Below are 23,161 nucleotides of genomic sequence, written 5' to 3'. Positions count from 1 at the left end.
TGCGATGATAAAACCTTATTTGAATTTAACCCATTTTCTCACTAATATGCTTTTTTCTAGTTCAGGATCCGTCCAGGGTTGCAGTTTCATTGGACTGTCACGGTTCCTTGCTCCTCCTTATTCTTCTTTTGTCAGTCTTCCTTTCATGAAATTGATGCTTTTTTAAGAGCCAGGGATTCTATAGAATGGCCCTGAATTTGGGTTTGTCTGATGTTTTCTCATGACTAGACTGAGGTTATGCATTTTGGGCAAGACTTTCACCAAAGTTATATTGTTTCCTTCTCAGTATATCATATTGGGAGGAATATGGTTCAAGTATCTCCAAACTGATGATTTTACTTGGTTGAAGTGGTGTGTGCTGAGTTTTTCCAAAATGAAGTTATGACTATTCCCTGTGTAATTAACAAGCATTTTGTAGGAGGAGGTCCTCAGTCTTTCTTAAATCTATCATTTTATCTGTCATTAAAAGTGCAGTGCATAAAAATTACAGTTATTTAACTGTCTCTATTATTTGAAGCCTTTTGCAATGCTTCCTCAAAATTTATTCATTTATTCATTCCATAAGTATCTTTTTAATTATTTAAGACATTCTGCATAAAATCTCACCTTCAGGCTGGTGGTCATTTATGCTGTTGACTGTAGTTGTTCCCAGGCTGATAGAAATTTGACCCCATCCTGTATAATATCTGCAGATAGGAACAGCTGTTCCAAACAGATCTTTTGGCCTGGCCTATGATAATGATATGGGGATATAGATGATTTTCTCACCTTTTCAGTGGTGATTGCTATGGGGCTGAGGTGGGCATTTGGCTACCCTCTGTGTGAGTTCCACATTATGAAATTCATGCACGATGAAGCAGATCACAGATATGCAAATTTTCCTTAGACAGAATATTCTCAGATGAGCTTTTCTTGGCTGTAAATTGATTAAATGCATTAACCTACTTAAGGAAAGAATGTGTCAGTCAGAAAGGGACCAACTAGTGTATGGAAGCACAGAGAAGAGTCACTTTACAAAACTTAGCAGCATATACTCAAATAGGATCTAAAGGAGAGAGTTTTAGTCTCCTTTATGAAGGTTTCATTTAGGCTTGTTGCAGTCAAAACTCTAAGAACTAAAATTAACTCCTCTTGTTCGGAGCCCAGCAGAAAAATTGTGTATTTTGGATACCAACAAAACAAATTGCAAAAAGAAAAAAAAATCGTTTTAAAAGAATATGATATTTGATATTTCAATGAAGTTTTAAAAGTATTCATCATAAAAAAAGAAAGCTTTTGTTGGACTTCTTTCATATCTTTGTAGATTTTATTGTTTATATTTTGAATAATATAAGGGAAGTTGGGAGGCACACTAAAATGCTTGTGGCCTCTAAAGGTCTTCATCTTGCCCTGTTTGGATCACATGCTCACCAAGCAATCTTTGTGTTGTAATTTAGCTTCTCATATAGGAGTCGTTATATGGTTTCCTGGAATGGAAAGTTGACGTTAGTATTCCAGTCCGTGTAACGCTATTTTTCCCATCATAAATCAATAAATAGGCATTCTGGTTTTATGTATTGGTCTGTGAGCTTGTGTAATTTGAGTCAGCCACTGAGGTATGGGATACTCTAACTGAATGGCAATGTCAGGTATCCAGGTCTGTCCATCTAAAACTAAGAGTCTGGTCAATGAAACAAAGGAAGCCCTTGCAGAAGCGTCATTTACTTCCTCTTGGAGAAAACATTTGACTTAATTCCTATTTATCAACATCCACCTACATTTGAGGATTAATTCTTCAAAATAGAAGCTTTTTCTCAAGAAAGTACTATATGTTCATGTTTGAGAAGACAGAATAAATATTAGCACCTAGCAAGAAAAAACAATGTGGATTCCAGGTCTTTACCTGCAGCGTTGGAAACCTCTTAACTAACCTCTTAGGAGCAAGCTAAATTAGGAAAGTAAACAAAAACTAACACTGAAGTTGTGGAAGTTAAGGCCCAAAAAGTATAATTCTTCCAATACCACTATGTAGTGTTTTGTTGTTGTTGTTGTTAATCTCTCATTTCAAGGAGTTTAATATTAGAGAACAAGGTAGCTACACATGCAAAACTCATATCACAGAGATATTTTCATATCTGTAATGAAATACAGGCTGGGAGGAGCTAGTTTCACGTAAAATAAATCCCTTGAGAAGAGCATAGACATACAGTAGAGTCAAGGTTTTTGAAGAAGGAGAGTTCAGTTAGGAAAAATGACATGACAGATTCAGAAACACTCCTCAACAGTTTGGAAACAGGGTTGAGATGTAGAAATGATCAAATGAAATTCAATACGTGTGAAAGCAAGAGATTGCAAACCTGACAGCAATCTACAGGTGGATAATGGATGGTCTTGAAGTCATGTTTGTGATCTTGGCGTTTCACAGCAGAAGCAAATGGGAGCCCTATAATTTTCTAGGTAATGGATGCTTGATGTATCATAAATACTCTCTTCTTTTCCCACAGAAGACAATGGTTTCTGTTAAGTGTCAAAACAGAGAGAAGGAGGTTCTGAAGGCAGAAAGGCAGACTAAAGTGTGGTGGTTTTTTTAAAAAAAAAAGTACAATAAACATTAGGGTTTTTTTTTTTTTTTTTTTCTGAGTGAGTGCCCAAAAGTTTTTTTTAAATTTTTTCTTAAAGGGAAATGTATTCCAGAAAGCAATGCTAATCAATCTGCAAACTTATATTGAGAACCTATTATCTGGGCAATTAGTCAAGATGTAGAGGGGAAAGTAGGAATTGATAAAATGGAAGTCAGCCTTTAATTTGTTTACTATCTAGTTGGGGAGTAAAGATTTATACACATAAAAGGTTAACTAGAAATATAAGGCAGAATGTTAAAAATCCTTAGCAAGTGATTTCATCTCTCTGGGCCTTATTTTCTTGATCTAGAAACATAAAGCCTGTTTAAAAGTTTTAGGATGCTGAAGTGCCAAAGGAAATCCTCACACAATTAGGAGTTCAGAGAAGGGAGGAAAGTGTAAGATGGGATAACCAGGGGACACTTTTGGGGTATGAGTCCTGAAGACTAGGTAGACTGAGTTTGCAGGAAAATCTGAAGGACAGAATAGTGTTTGAGAGGATGCATGAAAATAATCTTTCTCTTTCTAAAATACAAAACATAATAGCTTTTTAACATACTACACCCACCTTGACTGTAGTTGCCTCTTAAACACCCATTTAAAAACGAACATATGTCCACTATCTATTGTTCAAAACCAGACAGGTCTTTGGAGTCCCCTATGTGATTTCTCTAACCTTCTGCCCACTAATCCCCTTGACTTCCTCTGCTCCTGCCATACCTAACTGCTCATTCTGCCTTGAACTGCAGATGTTCCTCCTGCCTTAAGCTCTTGCTTTGTGCTTCAAATGTCTTCCCAGGTCACCTTGCTTGCCTGGCAAATGCCTTCCTAATCATCCTTCAGGCAACCAGCAGGAGACACCTCTTTCTTTATGAAGTCTTTTCTACCTTATTAGTCCCCTCTTGGAGAGTTGATTGCTTCTTCCTTTTGTCATGACTGTTGGTGCACCTACATACCTTTGTTGTAACCTCATCTCATGCCTCAACTCAACGGCTTACTTTAGTCTACCTTTACGTGTTCAGAACCTCCTTCTCTCTGCTTCAACACTTAGCAGAAATTACTGCCTTTTTGAGGGGAAGAGAAGAGAGTATTTATGGTACATCAAGCATCTATTACCTAAAAAATTACAGGGCTCCCACTTGCTTCTGCTATGAGAATAGTTCCCCTATTTTTCTGTGAGTTATCTTATATTAGGAGTTATATGTTTAATTTGTCATTTTCCTCTCAGTGCATGGCAGTGTGCCTAGTTTATAATAGATGCTCACTGAGATAAGTACATGTGAACAAGTTAACTAAGTCCTTTGGGTGACTGTTACTTAACCCTGTCTTTTTTACCTTCAAAATTTAGACCCCATGAGTCATGTAAAGAATAAATTAGAAATAAGTTGTTGCTATTCTTCTTTGGCCATATTTAAGTGTCTTGATACTAGGAGTATTTGCCTTCAAAACCATGTTTCAACAATAGATTGCTAAGTAGGCATAAATGAAAGTAAAACGAGAGCTCTGCGAAACCATGGCTTTTTTACAAGAAACAAATTTTATGAACCATTGCCATTTTGAATTTTTACCCCAGTAATTTGTCCTAAGGGCTCTTGTTCACTAATGACTTGGAAAAAAAAAAACTGCAAAGAGAAAGTTATCAGATCTATCAATTATGCTTACCACTAAAGCTATTGTCATTTTTCTCCTCACAAATGTTAAATAAAGGCCAAGTCAGATTATAATGTAGCTAACATTTTTTCCTTTCAGGATAAGCAAAATAGATGCCAACTAGAGCAGAAAGTATTGCTTTTTCCCGTTCTTTAATCGTTTGATGACTGCCCGGGAGGGCCTAACTAGCTTTCTGGAATCAGACAACTTTCTCACTGCCCAGGACACGTCAGGCTTGATGCCATCCCTGCCATTTGAGGATAATGAACCATCATCCACTGTCAGAAATAAGAACTTACTTAATGAATAGGAAAGCTGGCAATCATAAACAAGAAAAGTGCTTCAGCAGCATTTCACATCATTAAAACATCTCCAACTTGATTCCTTTTTGTCCTTTTGTTACATTCTTGCTATTTCTCTAAAGATCTTAACAGATGCTTCTTATTTCAGTAAAATTTGTATCTTTTGCCCACCTCCAACATGTTCTCTCTTATTCTTTTTTAACACTCCAACCATTATAAAGTTTACAATTACATGCCTACCCAGAGTAGAGTGTTATAAATATTGGATCAATGGCCATTTTAATCTTTCCTCTCTGGCTCTTTGAAATAATCTTAAAACTACTTTGAAAACAGTATTTTAAGATTGTTTTACATAGAAATTACATCATCCCTCAAGAAGCAGTATGGCTCCAATATTCAGATTTCACTGTGAGGCTCTTACCTATCTAATTCATATCTATTTTCAGATTTTCTTAAAAGAAATTTTACAGAGGCTACTCACTCATATTTGGAAGAAAAACACAATCTAAGAAACAAAAGAAATGTGTGTGGAGGGGAGAAATAGGTATATAACAACTTAAAGGGTTTGAATTGCTAATTTTTAGTACTATTTTATGTAATACTTTTTGCAAGATTTAAATAGATGCATTGCAACCATTTATAAACTTCTATATGAGCAGCGTACAAGGACATTCCTAGAATACAGAAAGCACTGAAATCAAATCCCAGTTTCACTTACTTCTAGGAAGATTGCCTAAGGTTTAGTTTATTCATCCAAGATACAGAGCAAAAGCTTTCCAGCCAGACAGACAAGGATTAACTCCCAGTTCAATGTGGACTAACTCTTTGGGTAATATATTAAGCTTTCTGGGCTTCAGTTTTCTTCCTGTAAAATGAAGATTATAGCTGTAACTATATCATAAGGTTGTTGTGAAATGAGATAATACGTTTATAGCACTTCTAACAGGACATGGTACGTGTGATGTAAGCTTTTTTGATTGTCGCCTACACAATGAGCATATTAATTCATACCCCATGCAATTTTTATGCGGCATAGATTAAATTACAACTAGGATTTTTGTGGGGAGTTTTAGTTTTCAAATCACTTTTCACATGTACATCAAGAACATATTGAATGTGTTCATATCCCTTATCAATAATATAATACATTAATGTGCAAACTGAAAAAAATATGTTTGACTCTTTACAGAATGACCTATAAAAATCTGTGCTATAAAATGCAAATAAATATTGTTTAAAATATGCTACAAAAATAATATTTATAATACTTAACATTTATGTGTCCATCACTATGATAAGTGCTTTATCCGCACTGCCTCGTCTAATCATCATATAAGCTTTTGAGGAAGGTATTGTTAGCAGTATAAAAAGCTAAGTAAATGACTCAATGCTATTCAGCTAGTTAATCATGGATAAGGCTTTGAACCCAGGCACTTTGAATCCAGTTCTTATGTGAATAACATACCAACTTACTTTTCAGTGGTCAGGAAGTGCCTCTAAAACAAACCAGATAAACAATTCAAACTTTGTGTGAAGAAAAGATATTTACTCTTCTGAGTCAACTCATTGCTACTTTTTGTTTCTATTACCTTTGATATTCTGCCTGCCTTTAAGATTATATTTTTTATCTTTGGTTTTCTGTAGCTGTATATTATGATATGGCTAGGTATGGGTTTCTGTTTACTTATCTTAAGATTTTTGGGTCTCCTTAAAGCCATAAAGTGGTGCCTTTCATTTCTTCTAGAAAATTCTCAGCCATTTTCATCTCAAATAATGTCTCTATCCTATTTTCTTCCTTGGACTCAAATACCTATTAGGCCTTCTTTCTGTGTCCTCCATGTATTCGACCCTATCTTCTGTAATTCCTACCATTGTGTCCCTTTATGACACCTTTTAGATTAATGCTTTTTACACTTAAATATGCATATAAATCACCTACAATCTTGTAAAGTGCAAATTCTGACTTAAGCCTGGGGTGAAACCTGAATTTCTACATTTCTAACATGGCCACTAGTTTGTCTGCTGGTCCATGGATTATACTTTGAGTAGAAAGAGTCTATGTAACTTCTGACCTGCCTTTCTATTTACTAATGCTCTTTTTAGCAGTGTTTAATTTGGTCATCGACCCATCGATTGAGATCTCATTTTTTTCTTATTGCTTTGTTTTTAGTTCTAAAACCTCTGTTTGGTTATTTTTCAAATCTAGTGCCACCCAGGTAATGAGTATAGTACCCAGTAGGTACTTTTTCAACCCTTGCACCCCTCCCTGCCTCCTATTGTACTCTCCAGGGCCTATAGTTCCTATCTTTATGTCCATGCATACCCAATGTTTAGCTCCCACTTATAAGTAAGAACACGCAGTGTTTGGTTTTCTGTTCCTGTGTTAGTTCACTTAGGAGAATGGCCTCCAGCTGCATCCATGTTGCTGCAAAGGACATGATGATTTTGTTCTTTTTTATGGCTGTGTAGTATTCCATGGTATATATATGTACCACATGTTCTTTAAACAGTCCACTGTGGATGAGCACCTGGATTGATTCCATGTCTTTGTTACTGAGAATACTGCTGCGATGAACATACGGATGCAAATGTCTTTTGGGTAGAATGATTTATTTTCCTTTGGTAATGGGATTTCCCAGTAATGGGATTGCTGGGTCGAATGATAGTTCTATTTTCAGTTCTTTGAGAACTCTCCAAACTGCTTTCCACAATGCATAAACCAATTTACATTCCTACCAACAGTGTCTGTGTTCCCTTTACTAAGCAGCCTCACTAGCATCTGTTATTTTTTGACTTTTTAATCATAACCATTTTGTCTAGTGTGAGGTGGTATCTCATTGTGGTTTTGACTTGCATTTCTCTAACGATTCCTGATGATGAGCATTTTTTCAGATGTTTGTTGGTCGCTTCTAGGTCTTCTTTTGAGAAGTATCTGTTCATGTCCTTTGCTGCTGTTTAACAGGGTTATTTGTTTTTTGCTTGTTGATTTAATTTTCTTGTAGATTCTGGTTATCAGACCATAGTCAGATGCATAGTTTGCAAATATTTTCTCCCATTCTGCAAACATAGTGAATAAGTTCATTTTTAAAATGTCTGACCATTCCAATCTGCTTCTGTTCTTTCTGCTGCTTCTTTCTAATTAATATTTTGCTGCTGTGTGTGCTCAGTTAACTTTGTGTTTGAAAAATTATCTATACGAATAATTTGAGGCTTAGAAGAAGGCTTCATTCTTACTGACAGCATTGTTGTTTACTTCTGTCATTTGTCTAGAGCCCCTTACCAGTCTGAGAAGATTTTCCAATTGAGCAACTTGCTGCAAGTTCACATAAGACGTTTACTTGCAGTTAAAGACACCCATGAAAATATAGCTATTCAGAGAATCAGTTTAACAGACAGACTCTCCACCTCAGGTGACATTGCTTTAACTTCCGTCTTCATAGTTCCTTAAAACCATCAACATGAAAGCTCAATTGCTTTTTACAAAATATATACAAATTTTATTTCTCAAGATAAGCTCCATCAAGGTCAAGACACTTTTTTAAGCAATGACAGCAGCCATTTAATCCATCCCCCAGAAGGTCCTGGGAATTTTCCAATGGGAGAATTCTATAGGCAAATTATCACTATGACTTGAACCTACCTCTTTGAATTCTCATCTACTCCAGGATTTTAGTCTCATAATTGTTTGTCTCCTTAAAAGTTGTTTGGTACTTTTTAGTTTTTCCTGGATAGAATAGTTTTTCAAAATTCTCTAGCCTGTAATTACTAGAATCAAAAATTCTGGCTACATACACTTTATCTCATATATCAATTTTTATTTTATCTTGAAGTTCAATGTTGTCTTTCCCTTGGTATCATATCAAATCTTCTTTAAATAAACATCTATTACTGACACTAATACCTACCCCCAGGAATTTATTAGAGATCATGGTTACAATCCAACCCCTGATTTCGTACTCCAAAGATGTAGCAAATAGCTCTTCAACATTTCTGTTCCTTGGCCTTTTTCTAGCTACACTTCTTCCAGGAAACCCTAGTAATTCTTCCAAGTGAGGGAATTGAAGAGAGGCAATGGCCTCAAGGAGAAAGGGAGCTAGGGGCCACACAATCTTTAAAATGATCTGAGTGAGTACTAATACTTTTAGGTGAACAGATAAAAATCATCTGTGTAACAGTATGTACCTAAATAATATGCCAATTCTCTGGCTACTAATTCTCTGGATTAAGGCCGTCTGATTTCTGACTGAGTTCCATTCTTTAGACCTTTTATTCACTCCTCACTGACGTGTTTCTCCTTGTGTGTTTGGGAGAAGGAAGTTTACATTATGGGGAAAATCCTGATACCTGAGGTTCACTTTCATGATAAACTTAGCAAACACTCAGGTTTTGACTCTGCCCAGTTCTGGAACAGAAGAACACTAGCAGAATTATTTTAACTTGCTTACTTCACCAAAAGTTAGCCATTTTACCATAAGTCTGTTTCATATTAGAGAATTTAATTTCCATTGGCATTATTTTAAAATAATATATTTTTTATTCCATATACCGACCAAATTTTTTTAATCTTTTTTTTATTATTATACTTTGTTTTAGGGTACATGTGCACAACGTGCAGGTTTGTTACATATGTATACATGTGCCATGTTGGTGTGCTGCACCCATTAACTCATCATTTAGCATTAGGTATATCTCCTAATGCTGTCCCTCCCCCCTCCCCCCACCCCACAACAGGTGTGTGATGTTCCCCTTCCTGTGTCCATGTGTTCTCATTGTTCAATTCCCACCTATGAGTGAGAACATGTGGTGTTTGGTTTTTTGTCCTTGCGATAGTTTGCTGAGAATGATGGTTTCCAGCTTCATCCACGTCCCTACAAAGGACATGAACTCGTCATTTTTTATGGCTGCATAGTATTAAAGGAAACAGTAAACACAGGATTTCTATCTTCATCCTTGTCAGAAAGATGACATACCTCTTTAAATTTTATTTAGCAACTGTTCATACTTATAATAAATTGCATATTACATTATATAATTAGCACTGATTTAATCAATTGTCTGCTGATAAGCCCAAAACAGATTTAATGAGTAGCAAGCCAAATATATAAATACATATACATATAATTAGTGTTTGAGAAATATTGAACATACTATAAAATAACTCATCAATTAGTCACATTCACACACTTTTGACATGTCCACACACTTTTGACCATGAGCATACTTAATACCATTTAATACGGGATTTACTGGACCATTACATTGTGTTGAGAATGAAGCATAAAACACGATTTCTGTCTTTAAAAGATAAAATATGATTGACATCTTGAAAAACAATATACGCACACAAATTAAGTGAGAAGAGATGAAAGGCGGCAGAGGTAAGTAGCTACATTAGGGACAGCAGATTGAGGAAATAGGTGAGGTAAATATGAGTACAGTAAAAGCTTCTGCTGAAGAGCAGTGGGACAAATGCCTGGATGAAAAACGAGATTCGATGTTACTAAGAACTGAAAATTTTTACCTAAGGAATTTGTATTCGATCATCTATTTTGGGGGCATTCTAAATTTCCTGGATAAGAAAAAGCACAGTAAAGAAGAGTTTACAGCCATCGGAGATTTTCCCAGTATTACTGACAGAAAGTAAAGAATGAATTAGTGTTGGGCAAATCTTGAAGTAAAAAACAAAAACAAAAACAAATTGCATTCTTTTAAAAGCCAATTTTAAAAATTAAATGCCTTTACTTAAATAGGCCATGTAAAAATAACATGAAGATGTTTTCAGAAAAGGATCACCAGGCCCAATTCCTGAATATTCAGATTTAGTAAGTCTGTGAATACCTGGGAATCAGATAAAGAAATCTGGAATAAAGTAATTGTAAGAAAAAATAAATGACTGGTGCAGAATAGTGATAGTAGAAGCAGAGAAGAAATTTATCAAAAAGAGTTTCCCAAAAACAGCCTCATGAGTATTTGGATTCTGGACATGAAAAGCAAGAGAGGGAAATATCATATCAAAGATAACTTTGAAACAAGCATGTAGTATACATAAAAAATGTTGATTGACTGAATAACTGTTTTTAACAATGAAGTTCACCTTCAGTAGAATAATATAAAAATAAATGCATTCATACCATTAGTCCTTAAAGATATAGTGAGAATGAGAAAAAGTAAAATTACAACAGAATAACTAGCCCCCAATCTCCCCTGTGATGATTGACTGGTAATTTAATTATGGCTGCTAATCAACCTCATAGAAACGAACAAACAAAAAACCTATAATCAAGGGAGGAACTGATCACATCTAATTTCCCTAGATACACAGTTTAGCAGAGCAGAAATACCCAGGCATTATTACCAGGTAGAAATTATACCTGGCCTGATTTTGCAGAGATAATTATTTTCTTTCTAGAGGCAATCTTCAGTTTTGTTAATCTTTAAAATGGGTCACTTCTGGAAGCCATGAAGACAAATAGAAACTTTAGTGTGAAGTATATGACCATGAATCAGAACATTCCAGCTCTTTTATTAATTCCTACTGAGTGAATTCCTTTTTGGAATGAGGGAGGAATATACAATCTCACAGGCTTACCTCAAGCAAGTCTCTTATTCTTCCTCAGCCTGTTTCCTATAAAGTAAGAAAATCGAATTAAATAGTCTCTAAATTTATTCTGGTTCTAACCTTGTTTTGAATTTTGTTATAGAGATGGTCAGTCAGGTGCAGCCAGAAGATAAGCCAGAGGAGAGGTTCAGGAAAACAAAATTTATAATACAGGTCCTAGAGATAGAAGGCAGATCATGCCATCCACAGTCACATGGAAAAGCATCTGTGTGGTCAGGAGGCAAAGGACTGGAGTGAGCGGCATGTTTAGGGAAGAGCCTTTACGGGGGTTTCTGCAAGAAAGTCCAGGCAGGGCAGGGTGAACAGGTTAGGCTTGGCTAGTTTGAATAGTTTCTGCAGGCTCTGCACTACAGTGGTGGTTACTGTTTGTCTGGAGCCTGGCACTGCCGTGATGAAGGCAAAGGAATATTGCCTCTTGGAGTGTAAGGGTCAGACAGAGAAGGTGTGACTCTGGATTGATTAATTTGCATATCAAAAGTATGTTCCTGGCTGGGCCTTTGCTATAACTAAGAACTGGCTCTCTCTCCTGGGAGAGGCAGTCTCTCCCTAGACAGAAAGAGTTTTTAAGATTTCAAAACATCTTAATATACATATATACACACAAAGCACGTATATTTTACTCATTTTAGTGTGTGTGCCACATGATCAGCCAGATATCCTATAGTGATTAAGTTATATCTGAGAAATCCTTGAGAAAATTCAAGATTTACTTTTGCTAATAACATTCATATAGCATTATTTTAAAAATAATAATGACAAATGCTGAATTGTCACACTCTTAAAATTGTTGATGGCAATAATAATAACATCCTTTTTGCACTAATTAACATTAATTCATGAAAAAAATAATTATCCTATTTCTCAGGCTTCTTATGAGCCTCTCAAATTTCTTTAATTCTAATATAAACAATATATTTAGTAATTTAAGAATGTCAACCACTCAACTGATATTATTGAAACAGTTTTCAATAATGGCTAATCCTTTGGGTAAGACACTGAAATGGGTAAACTGTATTTTCAAGAGGGAAAAGATGAAAAATGTAACTGACATACTATTCTCACTTAAACATTTCTTAATTTCAATGAACTATATATGTTCATACAAATGTGACACATAAACATGCATATGTCTTGCATCCACATGTTCAGTGTTACCACTGCATGTCTATGCACAAAAGTGTCTCTACTGATAGAAAGGAACATAAAGGGATATTCCACATCTCCTGGCAGTTGCCTGTTCGCATAGATTTACCATTTCTTCCTCTTACTAGTTCTCCTGTAAGAAGTTGAGTCCTCACTTCCAATGGCCACCTATATTTTGATCTTACAGTCCATTAGAGAATGTGCTCACCTCTACCTTCCTTCCATCTCTCTTTACACTGCCTGTGTACACAGGAAACAACACACATTCAGCCATAAATGGCTGGCTTTCAGGACACTGGCCCTATCAGTTCTCTCTAGCCACTTTAGACAACACATAAAACCTGCACATATACATTTGTGAGAAAATTCATGGAACACATTATTTTTGCGTCTTGAAGCCTCTATATAACAAAATATTTTGCCTGAGCCAAAGGTCAGTCAGAAAACTGCAGTTAGGTAATCCCTTAAGTTTTCTGTGTACTCTAGGCAGACTAATTTCCTAACTGCCAGAAACTTCAGGCTACTTCTCAACATCAAGAAATGGTAAAGGATGCTGAAGTAGATGCCAGAGTCCTAGGAGATCAGTTAGAAAAATTATGAATCTATTCCATAAATATTTTTCTGAGTTGTACAGTCTAGTCTGATGGACTAAAGGACCCCAAAAGAGCCAGCTGAAGGAAAATACACAGGAGTCCTTAGGACTGAAGTGAAAAACAAAAAAAAGTGTGATGCAGAGAGCCAGACAGATTGACAAAGCCTACCTGTCAGAGGCAGCAGGGGTTCCAAGTACTTTATTAGTCTGGGATACATTTATCTTGCCCTTGGCATGTGGCCTCTGGGAGGAAGAACCTTGTGCAATGAAGGAACAAACTATAATAGTAAGATTTAACAGCTATGCTGTCAGACTACTCTTAGAAAAAACTGGCCAAGTGATGATCCCTCCTAGGAAACTAAAGAAAGATTCAGTTCAGGGGCCTAGGAAGGGCAGGTAGTGATGGGCAGAGACAACAGGCTTAGGCTTAAGGTAGTAGAACCCCACAGAGAGTGCTAACAACCCATCCCCTACTGAGAGAACCCGTGGAGATACAGTTTTACAGCTATTAATATATATGTCATCTCTCAGTATTCTCTAGCACAGATATCGACATTACTGGAGAATGGTGGCCTTCCTGATATAAGGAGATGAAAACTGGAGCACTGACATAAAGATGTTGTGCCTCTCTACATACTGACAGATAAATCTCAAGGTATATTTGGTGGTACATACTCTATACCTAGCTCAGTCACAATAATATAACCTATTTTTTGAGATTTTATAAGGTTTCCAGTACTTTTCTAAGTGGTTTACATGAATTATCTACTGTAATACTCAAGACTAAATGTTCACACTTCTGTGTAGTTGGGATTATTCTCATTTTCTAGGTAAGAAACTTGAGATACAAAGAAGTGAAGTAATTTGCCTAAGATACAAAATTGATAAAGGTGGAGATCTGGATGCAAACCTGGAAATTCTAAATCCATGGGTCATATTTTCATTCATAATACCACACTGTTTTTATAATTAATCCATTATGATTTAACTGAAAGAGGAAATAAAACCTGTTTTCCTGCAACCACCACTTTTTGTCTCTGCAGGTTGTACAGAGCAAGTAAACATGGTCAATTTTTTCCAAGTTCCTTTTCTCGCTGCTGTTGACTATTATGTCTGCTTCTCCAATGTACCATGAATGTCACATCCCATTGCATAATTCAAATGGCCCAGGTAGCCAGTTCATTAGTGGAAAAAGTAAAAATATCATTATCTCATATGAGACATTTAAAGTTGTCCATCTTTAAATAGGGGACATCTTTAAAGAGTCCCCTATTTGCCCAGTGTCCATTATCATCCCAAGATATCTAGCAGATATGTTTAAGTCACAAATAAATGTCTTAATTGCTTTGACAAGACCTCCTGGGGACATGGAAGAGTATTGTCTCTTTTTGAGGTAATGTTCTTTTCAAACAGCAGTTGATTTAGGAAGCAGTAGGCTAGATACCTTTATTACACATCTTTCCTTAATACATAGACTGCTTGGCAATGGTCACTATTGCTACCATTGGAAAGTATAGAGTAGAGCCCAGCACCATGCATTTTGGGAAATGACAGAACTTTCAAACATAGCTCTCTCTGACACCATTTATCCAAAGCCTGAGGCCTTGCAGTGAGGCTATCCATCACCTCAAGTCCCATCCACCACACATGCCTTTGGTGAGGCCAGTTGCAGCCAGCTTTGCTATTTTTGTATAGTCAGTTTCCTCTGGACTCATAAAGACTACAACAGATAAACTTTTAGTTTTTACACAGTATTTAAGTCTTACTGGGAAAAGAAGTCAAGGAAGCTGTTTTCAGTTTGTCTCTTCCATTTCTCATGAGTTAGCATTAATGTCCATAACATATATAAATTTTTAGCCAAGGTGAGTTAGTAGAGTTCCACCTACTACTTTATGTTAAAAATCACCTCTCACTGAATGGGTATATCAACCCTGTCTTGAAAGAAAATAGTGAACTCCCTCTTTACTTCTAACAGGACAAAATTATAATGTCAGTTTGCAATTCAGAGCTGGTTTTGCTGTTGTCTGCTGCCATATCCTTGACTGGCATTGATATATTAGAGAAAGAAGTTACTGAAGCCTTGGTTCAGGCACTTCTGTAGCCTTAGAATGTGAGCTGAATATAAGAATCAGGAAAAACCTCTCCAACAAAAGGTAATAAAAAATACGATTTGGTATTGTTTCACTTATGATCAGGCAAGGCAATAAGACTCTTGTATTCCATTCCTCCAAATCTTGTGTTAACTATTCCAAGTGTGTGTATTTTAGGTAAAAGGCTGTTTTCGTATTTTCTTTTAAAATGAACAGCTACCTGCAAGGAATGGAACACACAGAGATTTACATTTACCCAAAGGGGGAAGCTTTAAGTACAATAGCGAGGCTATAATCGGTAGAATGCAAATTGTGTACTCCAGGGACCAGAAGGCGTAATTGTAACACAAAGAGGTTTCCAAGTAAAGAAACAGAGCGGTTCATTTTCTAAGGTTTTCCGATAGTATTATGGCGAATTTGAAATAGCCTTTGATAGCACCAAATCCAGGTGGATGTCAAGTTGTAAATTATTAAAAAGGGTATTGGTACATTGCTTTAATTTTTAATATACTGTTGCTATCCAGGAGGGGAAGATATAGTTCAGTATTGCTCTCAACAACACATTCCACTTTCCTTACTAAATTTACTCATTATATTTTATAGTATTTTGTTGGTGTTGTTTCCTCCTCTGTCTTTATTCTCCTGAAAAAAATTCATTTGGAATGAATGAATCTCATGGAGAAATTGAAATCCTTGTAATGAACATAGACTAGAAATTGTTTTTATTGCATGTGGTACAAGATAGTCTATCTTAGATATATGACACGTGCTGAGTGACAAACAGTGTGCCAGGAGCTTTATATATATTTAATTTTTGCAACCCTACTAGGTGAACGTTATTACCACACCCATTTCATAGATTAGGAAACTGAAGCATAGACCAATCAAATTACTCTTTCACACAGCTAGAAAATAAAAGAGCATGCATTATGACCTACAAAGTCTGGCGTCAGAGGCTGCTTTTAACCAAGATGATATATAATTTATCATCCAAACTGAGATAATCTGGGATGTTAAAGGAGGCCCTATTCATAATTATGATGGACTATAGGTGGAAGTTGAGATCATTCCAGGCAAATCAGGATATATGGTTACTTTACTCTTAATCTTCATTCTGTGCTGCCCCAAGTTTATTGCCATATTTACTATGTTGCCAGATAAGGCGTATATGTAGGTTAACTGCAGCCCTGTAGTCAATATAGGCTTTTCATCATTTACAAAAGCAGTATATAGTCAATAAATGTTTTCATCTGTAATGAACCAATTTCTTAGTTTACACTATAATGCAGAATATGAGCTGCTATTAAGCATGCCAGCTTAACTACATATTTTTAAGTGTCCCCAGCATCTCTGTTAGAGGAAATTAACTTCATTCCAGTTAACTTAGTAGAGATCTACTGCTGGGGAAATGAAGTCCAACTTCATAAATTCCTATGGCATAGTTGCCCATCACAATATAAAGCTAATGGTGACAAGTCAAAACAAATTAGGCAGCGTGAGCATTGTTACCCTTCTGTAACACAACATTGTTTCCAGAATGCAGATCAGGCTAAATGATCTTTAAGGTAACATCACAATATGTTCTTGATGAAAATACATCTAAAATATATTTCTAACTCATTGACTAGAGTTCCATTCCAACAGACTGATGGAGTTATTACCGAGGACACTGAGGATTTAACTGAGAAAATCTCATTTACAGAGAATAAATAAACCTCTGCTGATGCCTGCAGAATTCAGCTACTCAGAGTCAAAGCATTTCTCACAAATGGGAAATTTTCTTTAAAAGATACATATGAAACAGCCATACATCAAATTCAGGGTCATTATGTGTGCAAATTAGCTCTCGTAATAAATTAGCTTAAAAACTCTGAGCTTTAAACAAACCAGTTGCAATAAATGGGCACATGAAGGAGCTTTAAGACTAATCAAAATGTAGATTCTATATTAATTCACAGGAAAGCCCCTGAAAAAACCCATGTATGCATAATCATCCTTTACTTTGGGCTTAGATGTCAAGACCTACTATATGTCCTATATATCGTGCTATATATATCCTATATATCCTACTATACATATATATCTCTACTATATATCCTAGTTGAACTGTAAGAGATTGTCATTCTAGTTACTTTGCCACTCAATGAGAGAAAGGGGGAGAAATTCACTATTTGCCTAAGCAATTATATGGTACATAGTCTTTTAGTTAAAAGTTAGAATATTGATTGTCAGAAGATGTCAGCTAGAATGGTGGAGTAAAGATGTAGAAAAATCTGTATCATAAAATAAACACTAGTAAAAACTGTGAAAATTCACCAGAGATTGAGATATCCATAAGGTCCCTTCTAAAGCTCTGAAACCTACTTGGGAATCTAGAGGGCCATGTACATAGGCAGAGCAATGTATGCTGAGGAAAGACCTAAGAAGGCCCTAAGATCCCAACACTGGCTGACCTCAAAAGCTGCGCAAGCAGGAAGTGAAAGCTATGGCAGAATTATCACTGCTTGCTGGAGTGCTGAACGCATGCCCCAAGCACCGTAGCTCCTATATAGCTCTCTTCTCTGCTTCCTTTATATTATTATTGTTACTAATCACAGCTATATAAATTATGCGCCTGTCAACACAGATTTATAACTGTTGCCTTCTGTAATTATCTTTTAAATCAAAAGAAGAGGGAATTATAGAGAAAAAAATTATATACACATATAGTCTTTTTTAGTCCAAATGAGATTGATATAAACTAGGTATTAATTGCAATCTTCTGGGCAATTGCCAAGAAAATAATTTTTTAAATAGAGCAAAAGAAACAACAAAGAAATTAAATGGTACACTAAAAACTACTTAAGAAAAATAAAAAGGAATACAGAAAAGCAAAATGTATAAGACAACAAATAGCAAAATGAAAGATATAAATCCTACTTTATTAATCATTACTTTAAATAGAAATGAATTAAATATTTTATTCAAAAAGGAGAGATTAGAAGATTTTTTAAAAAGCTGATCTGACTGTAAAACAATGGGAACTACATATCAAGCAAACAGCAAACAAAGAGAGCTGGACTAGCTATGATAATAACAGACAAAGAAACTTTAAGACAAGAAATATTACCAGAGAAAAAGAGACATTTCTTAATGAAAAAAGTGTCAATCAATCGAGAATATATAACAATTATAACATATATAGACCTCACAACAGAGCTTCCAAATACACACAGCAATGTCTGCCAGAATTGCAGGGAGAAAAATCTATTCAACAATAATAATTGGAGATGTCAATATCCCATATGTAAAATGGATAGAACACCTAGCCAGAAGATCATCAGCTTGAATAACAGTATAAACTAACTAGACTTAAGAGACCTCTACAAAACTCTGCATACAACAGCAGCAGAATACATGAATTCCCAAGTGCACAAGAAACACTGTGGAAGATAGGCCATATATGATCCCATGAAATAAGCCTGAGTATATTTAAAATAATTGAAATAATACAGAGTATGTTCTTTGACCAAAATGGAAAGAGATAAGAAATCAATATCAGAGATGAATTTGGACAAGTCAAAAAATTGTGGAAATTAAGCAACAAATTCCTAACTAACCAATTAATCAAAGAGAAAATCACTAGGAAAGTTAGGAAACACTTTTAGATGAATGAGTATAAAAAGACAATATACCACACTTATGAAATACTGCTAAAAGATTCTTGCCCACATGGAGTTCTGATTGCAAAAGATAGAAACAGACAATAAGCATAATAAATGAATTATATTAAATAGTTATCTTAGAAGTCACTACTGTTGTAAAAACTGTCTTCTATTTGTGCCACAATTTTGTATCACAGTTAAGGACAATTCAAAACCATCACATTGTCTGGTTAGAGGAACAGACTTTTTTGGGAAAGGAAACACAAAACTTTGTCTGCAAAAGAAGAGAAGCACTGGTTCTGCAGCCTCCCTCCTGCAATAAGGCTGGGACAGACTATTCTGCTGGACGTGCAAGATGCACCGTAATCCAGGGGAGAAATTCTTCCCCTTGGCAACCTCTTCTTTCATAGGCAAGTATGAGAAAAGCATCACTGTTAGTGGGGGAATACCCGGAACACTTTGGGCCAAGACATTCTGGCTTTTTGTGTCACCTGTTTAGAATTATTTTCTGGGAACCTAGAACCCTTGCCTGGTGTTGTACCCATGCTCCCAAACAATGGGGATTTATAGTCTGTCCATTCTCCTTTTCTCTATCTCCTATTTGACTGGGGGAACCTCTGAGCCATGGGAAACTGACAAGAGTAGAAAGTCCACGACTGGACCCTTCTAACTCATTGTTCAGGCAACGTGGTGAGTAATTACATATTTCCAACCCAGTTTTGACTCAAGGGATTTAAGATGTTAACCACATCAATATCCTTCATTTCAATTTTATTGTTTTGATTAATACGCTATTATTTTTAGCATATCTCAATGACTCTGAATATCATATTTTAAAATGAGAAAAATATGTAAAGGGGTGAACTATGGGACTAAGTAAACCTCCCTCCTATCCTGAAAGGAACGGATTGCCAGTGATGACGACCACATACTGACAGGCTAAACAGATTCCAGCCTCAGACTCTCACTCTCTCTGGAAACACAATTTTCATGGTACATTTAGCAAATGCTTTATTATAATTGAACGTCTATGAAACTACATATTATGCAAATAAATTAATTATCATTTGTAGCATTACAATGGCTAGTAAATCAATTCATAATTATATGACACTTAAAATAAATAGAATAACACTCTTTAATTTCCCTGCTAAGTGCTAATGCATAATATTCTCAGTCACACAGCAATAAAATAGTAAAAGGAGAAGCAATACCATACACTGAATCACGACTACCGAGCGTAAAATGAAGCCATGGTGATTGCAAGATTTGCTCTCCGTCCTTTTACATAAAAGCCTTTTGAATGCTCCAAATACCCTGAAGAAATACCTATAAATATATCAAATATACTTTTGTTCATAATCAGTAACCGACATCTGAGATCAGAACAGAGTATTTGTTGAAAATAAACCTTCTAAAAGTTCATCCTTTTCTGATCTGGAATATTGTTTTCAAGATAAATTCTGCATCAAGGGAATTGCTTTGCCACACAAGAATAATTGATAAGGTAAAACTTAAAAAAAATACAGTAATGGAAAACTCCTACCCTAAAGTTATACTTGCAAAACACACAGTTTGGACACAATACTGCTAGTGGTAACTCTCCTAAGCATTTCAATGGAGAAAGCCTCCCCAGGAATCAAAATATAATACAACTCTCAAGACAGACAGATGAATCTGGAGCCTTGGAAGACAGTGAGCATAAAGCATAAGAAATCATTTCTTATTTTGTGTTCCTTAATTTTCTCATTGATATCTGAAGATCATGTAATCCAAAGACTGCTTGCAATCTGAATGTCCAGGGAAGCATTTGACTTATCCCAGAAGGCTGTGCATTTAAAGACCTTCAATAGGTAAAGGAGGAAACTTGGATTATTTTATTTTATTGCTACAATGGAAATTGTGCACGTACATGTACACTAGGAGCAATGCTCTGAAGAGCAAATGGAATGTACAATGAGATGTGGCTTTGACATACTTGGTTGGCAATGTTTTCTCCGTTCCATAGTAAATCACAAGAACGGCAGCAACATGCCGTCAGAATGTAAGATAAATAATAATTTTTCCAAGTCCCAGGCACTCTAAACCTGAAGACACCATGAGATGAAAACCAATTTAGAAGTAGCTTTATTTTGTGGAGTGTAACCCAAGAGCACAGTGCTAACCACAAGGATTATAGACTCTCCAAAATGCTTAACTGTGGCCTTGGAAAATTTATTTAAATCTTCCAATTATAAAATCTGTGAAATTTGAAGATTTGAAAATTAACTGATTCACCTCTGATAAAAAGTTACAAACTTAAGATTGAATAATATTAAAATAATAGTAATCGTTACCAATTTCTTAATGCACTACAATTGTGGTTAGAAATTTTGTTTATTGAAAGTCTGTGCCAAGTTCTGGGATGGTTGTTAAGAAAGATATGAAGATGTATAGATTGCTCCCTGATAAAAAAAAAACTTTAATAAGCTCTTATAAGACAAAATGGTAATTTAATGGCTTTGTAATGTGTCAAGATAATACCAAGATGAAGTTTAAAATGGGTTCATATACCAGAAGTACACATAGTATGTTTTCAATTTTGATTGCACCTGTTAGTGTGGAACATCTAAGTCTAACCCAATTATCTCCAAAGTGCCCAGGGCTTTTTTCTTTGCCTTCTCCTCTCATAGCCATCTCCTCTTCCATGTGATGTATATAATTTACCATTTCTCTTGTTGACTTTAGAGGTGCTCTTCTCTAAGGTCTTTGCTCCTGTGGCTAGGGAAAACACTTGAGAGTGACTCACCAGGACTTTGAGCATGGTTCTTACTGTGAGAATATGGGTTCCTGTGACAAAGTTTTCAAAAGCCACTCACTGGCATTGCCTACTGGGATCTCCGTCCATGCCCCCAGACATGTTTCCTGTTAGAGCCTCCACCTGTACACCAGAGGCATGCATGCATCCAGATTTTTCTAAGATCAATGCCAAGTTCTCTTCCAATTAAAAAAAAATTGTTAAAAGACTGATAACCACTAATCTTCTAACAACACCATGATTTTCGGGGTCTTTATATAAACATGTTTTAAAATTTTACTCATAGATCTCTGTCTTTATAATGCAGATAATCTAAGTGACAGAAGTATTCATAATTATAGAATCTAAGAATTATAGGAGTGGATATATTTCATTATTCTGTACTTCTAAAGATCACAAGAGTTAAAATACTTAAGTGAAGAATGCTGCTAGTAGAGAATCATAGTTTTTGTTCTGTCACTGAAATATATCCTCAAATCCACCTTTGCTTCCTAGTGAACAGGTTTGCCTAACATGAAAATCATATCTCAAATTAATATCATTTTCTTCATTTTGGACATACTAGAACATCATTTCTAAACAGCCATAAAAGTGAAAGAGAGCTGAATTTCTCTTCCAACTTCTTAAGGTGTACTGAAAGTGAAAGTGTTTCAACAGAAACTGTGATCAGTGATAACTATGATTCACAATACTCAGCAAGAATACTCTAAGACCCAAAAAAGGGTCAAAAATAAAATATTTCAGGAGTCTCAAGGTTGAAAGTTGTAACCATTTTTTTTCATTGTTCAACTTCTACCTCCTGTTTCTACTGAGTATCCAATTATATTGTTAACATCCCATGGTGTAGGGATATATCCAAGGACATTTGATTAGTTTCATTTTCTTTTTTTCTTCTTAAAATGTAATACTCATAAAAATATTCATCTCTACTTATGGATTTGGAACACTTAATGCTGTGTTTTCTCCCCTATAGTATGTTGTGATGAACTAGAACTTCAATCCCAAATTAAACTGTGTATCAGAACAATTACATTACAGGATCATTCAAATGTGTTGTTCATTTTTTCTGGATGATTCATATAGAGCCGTGAAGTGATATTGATATGTATCCAGTAGAAAGAAGGAGGAGAATAATGTTTTTCTAACACAATAATCCCAGGGTTAATGTAGCTTAGTGAATACTGTAAAACTCATTATAGAAAAATATGCTGTCTTCGTATGAAGCTAGATTGTATTTCCTTGCTACACAATCATTTTAGGGGTGAAGTGTGTTTGACTCTAGGAATTTAGCATAGGGTCTACTCAGTCTTGCTTGGAGTAGAAACTGAACTAGAATTAAAACACTCAGCACATTCACCATTTCTTGAGTAATCAGAATCCATTCCCATCTCTTTTAAAGAAGAACTTTCATGAATAATTATTTGAATTCTTAAATAACAAAGTTAGTGATATGGTGTGTCTGTGTCCTCACCCAAATCTCATCTTGAATTGTAGTTCCTGTAATCCCCACATGTCATGGGAAGTAATTGAAGCATGGCGGTGGGGTTTTTTCATGCTGTTCTCATGATAGAAAATAAATCTCAAGAGATCTGATGGTTTTATAAAGGGCAGTTCCCCTGCACATGCTCTCTTGCCTGCCACCGTGTAAGAGAGGCCTTTGCTCCCCCTTTGCATTCTGCCATGACTAGGAGGCCTCCCCAGCCATGTGGAACTGTGAGTCCATT

At 35.7% G+C, this 23,161-nt stretch overlaps 1 long non-coding RNA gene across 2 annotated transcripts in view; it reads right to left on the bottom strand.

Annotated features, from left to right (window-relative positions):
* Positions 1-1,278: 1,278 nt before the first annotated feature.
* LOC134728671 (uncharacterized) overlaps positions 1,279-23,161 on the bottom strand; it is a 206,935-nt gene continuing 185,052 nt past the window's right edge. The window contains exons 4-6 of one of the 2 annotated variants that reach the window (XR_010109325.1): positions 5,271-5,417; positions 2,337-2,496; positions 1,279-1,466 (exon numbers count right to left, since the gene is read on the bottom strand). This is a non-coding gene — a long non-coding RNA (uncharacterized LOC134728671). Of the gene's footprint in view, positions 1,467-2,336; positions 2,497-5,270; positions 5,418-11,141; positions 11,178-23,161 lie in introns of both variants that reach the window. The other variant, XR_010109324.1, reaches the window with a different exon arrangement.

Source organism: Pan paniscus, chromosome 12 (genome assembly GCF_029289425.2).
Source record: "Pan paniscus chromosome 12, NHGRI_mPanPan1-v2.0_pri, whole genome shotgun sequence".
In the NCBI taxonomy this organism is placed as follows: Eukaryota; Metazoa; Chordata; class Mammalia; order Primates; family Hominidae; genus Pan; species Pan paniscus.
The sequence above is the reverse complement of the archived record's forward strand: the minus strand, read 5'-3'. Positions and strand labels throughout refer to the sequence as shown.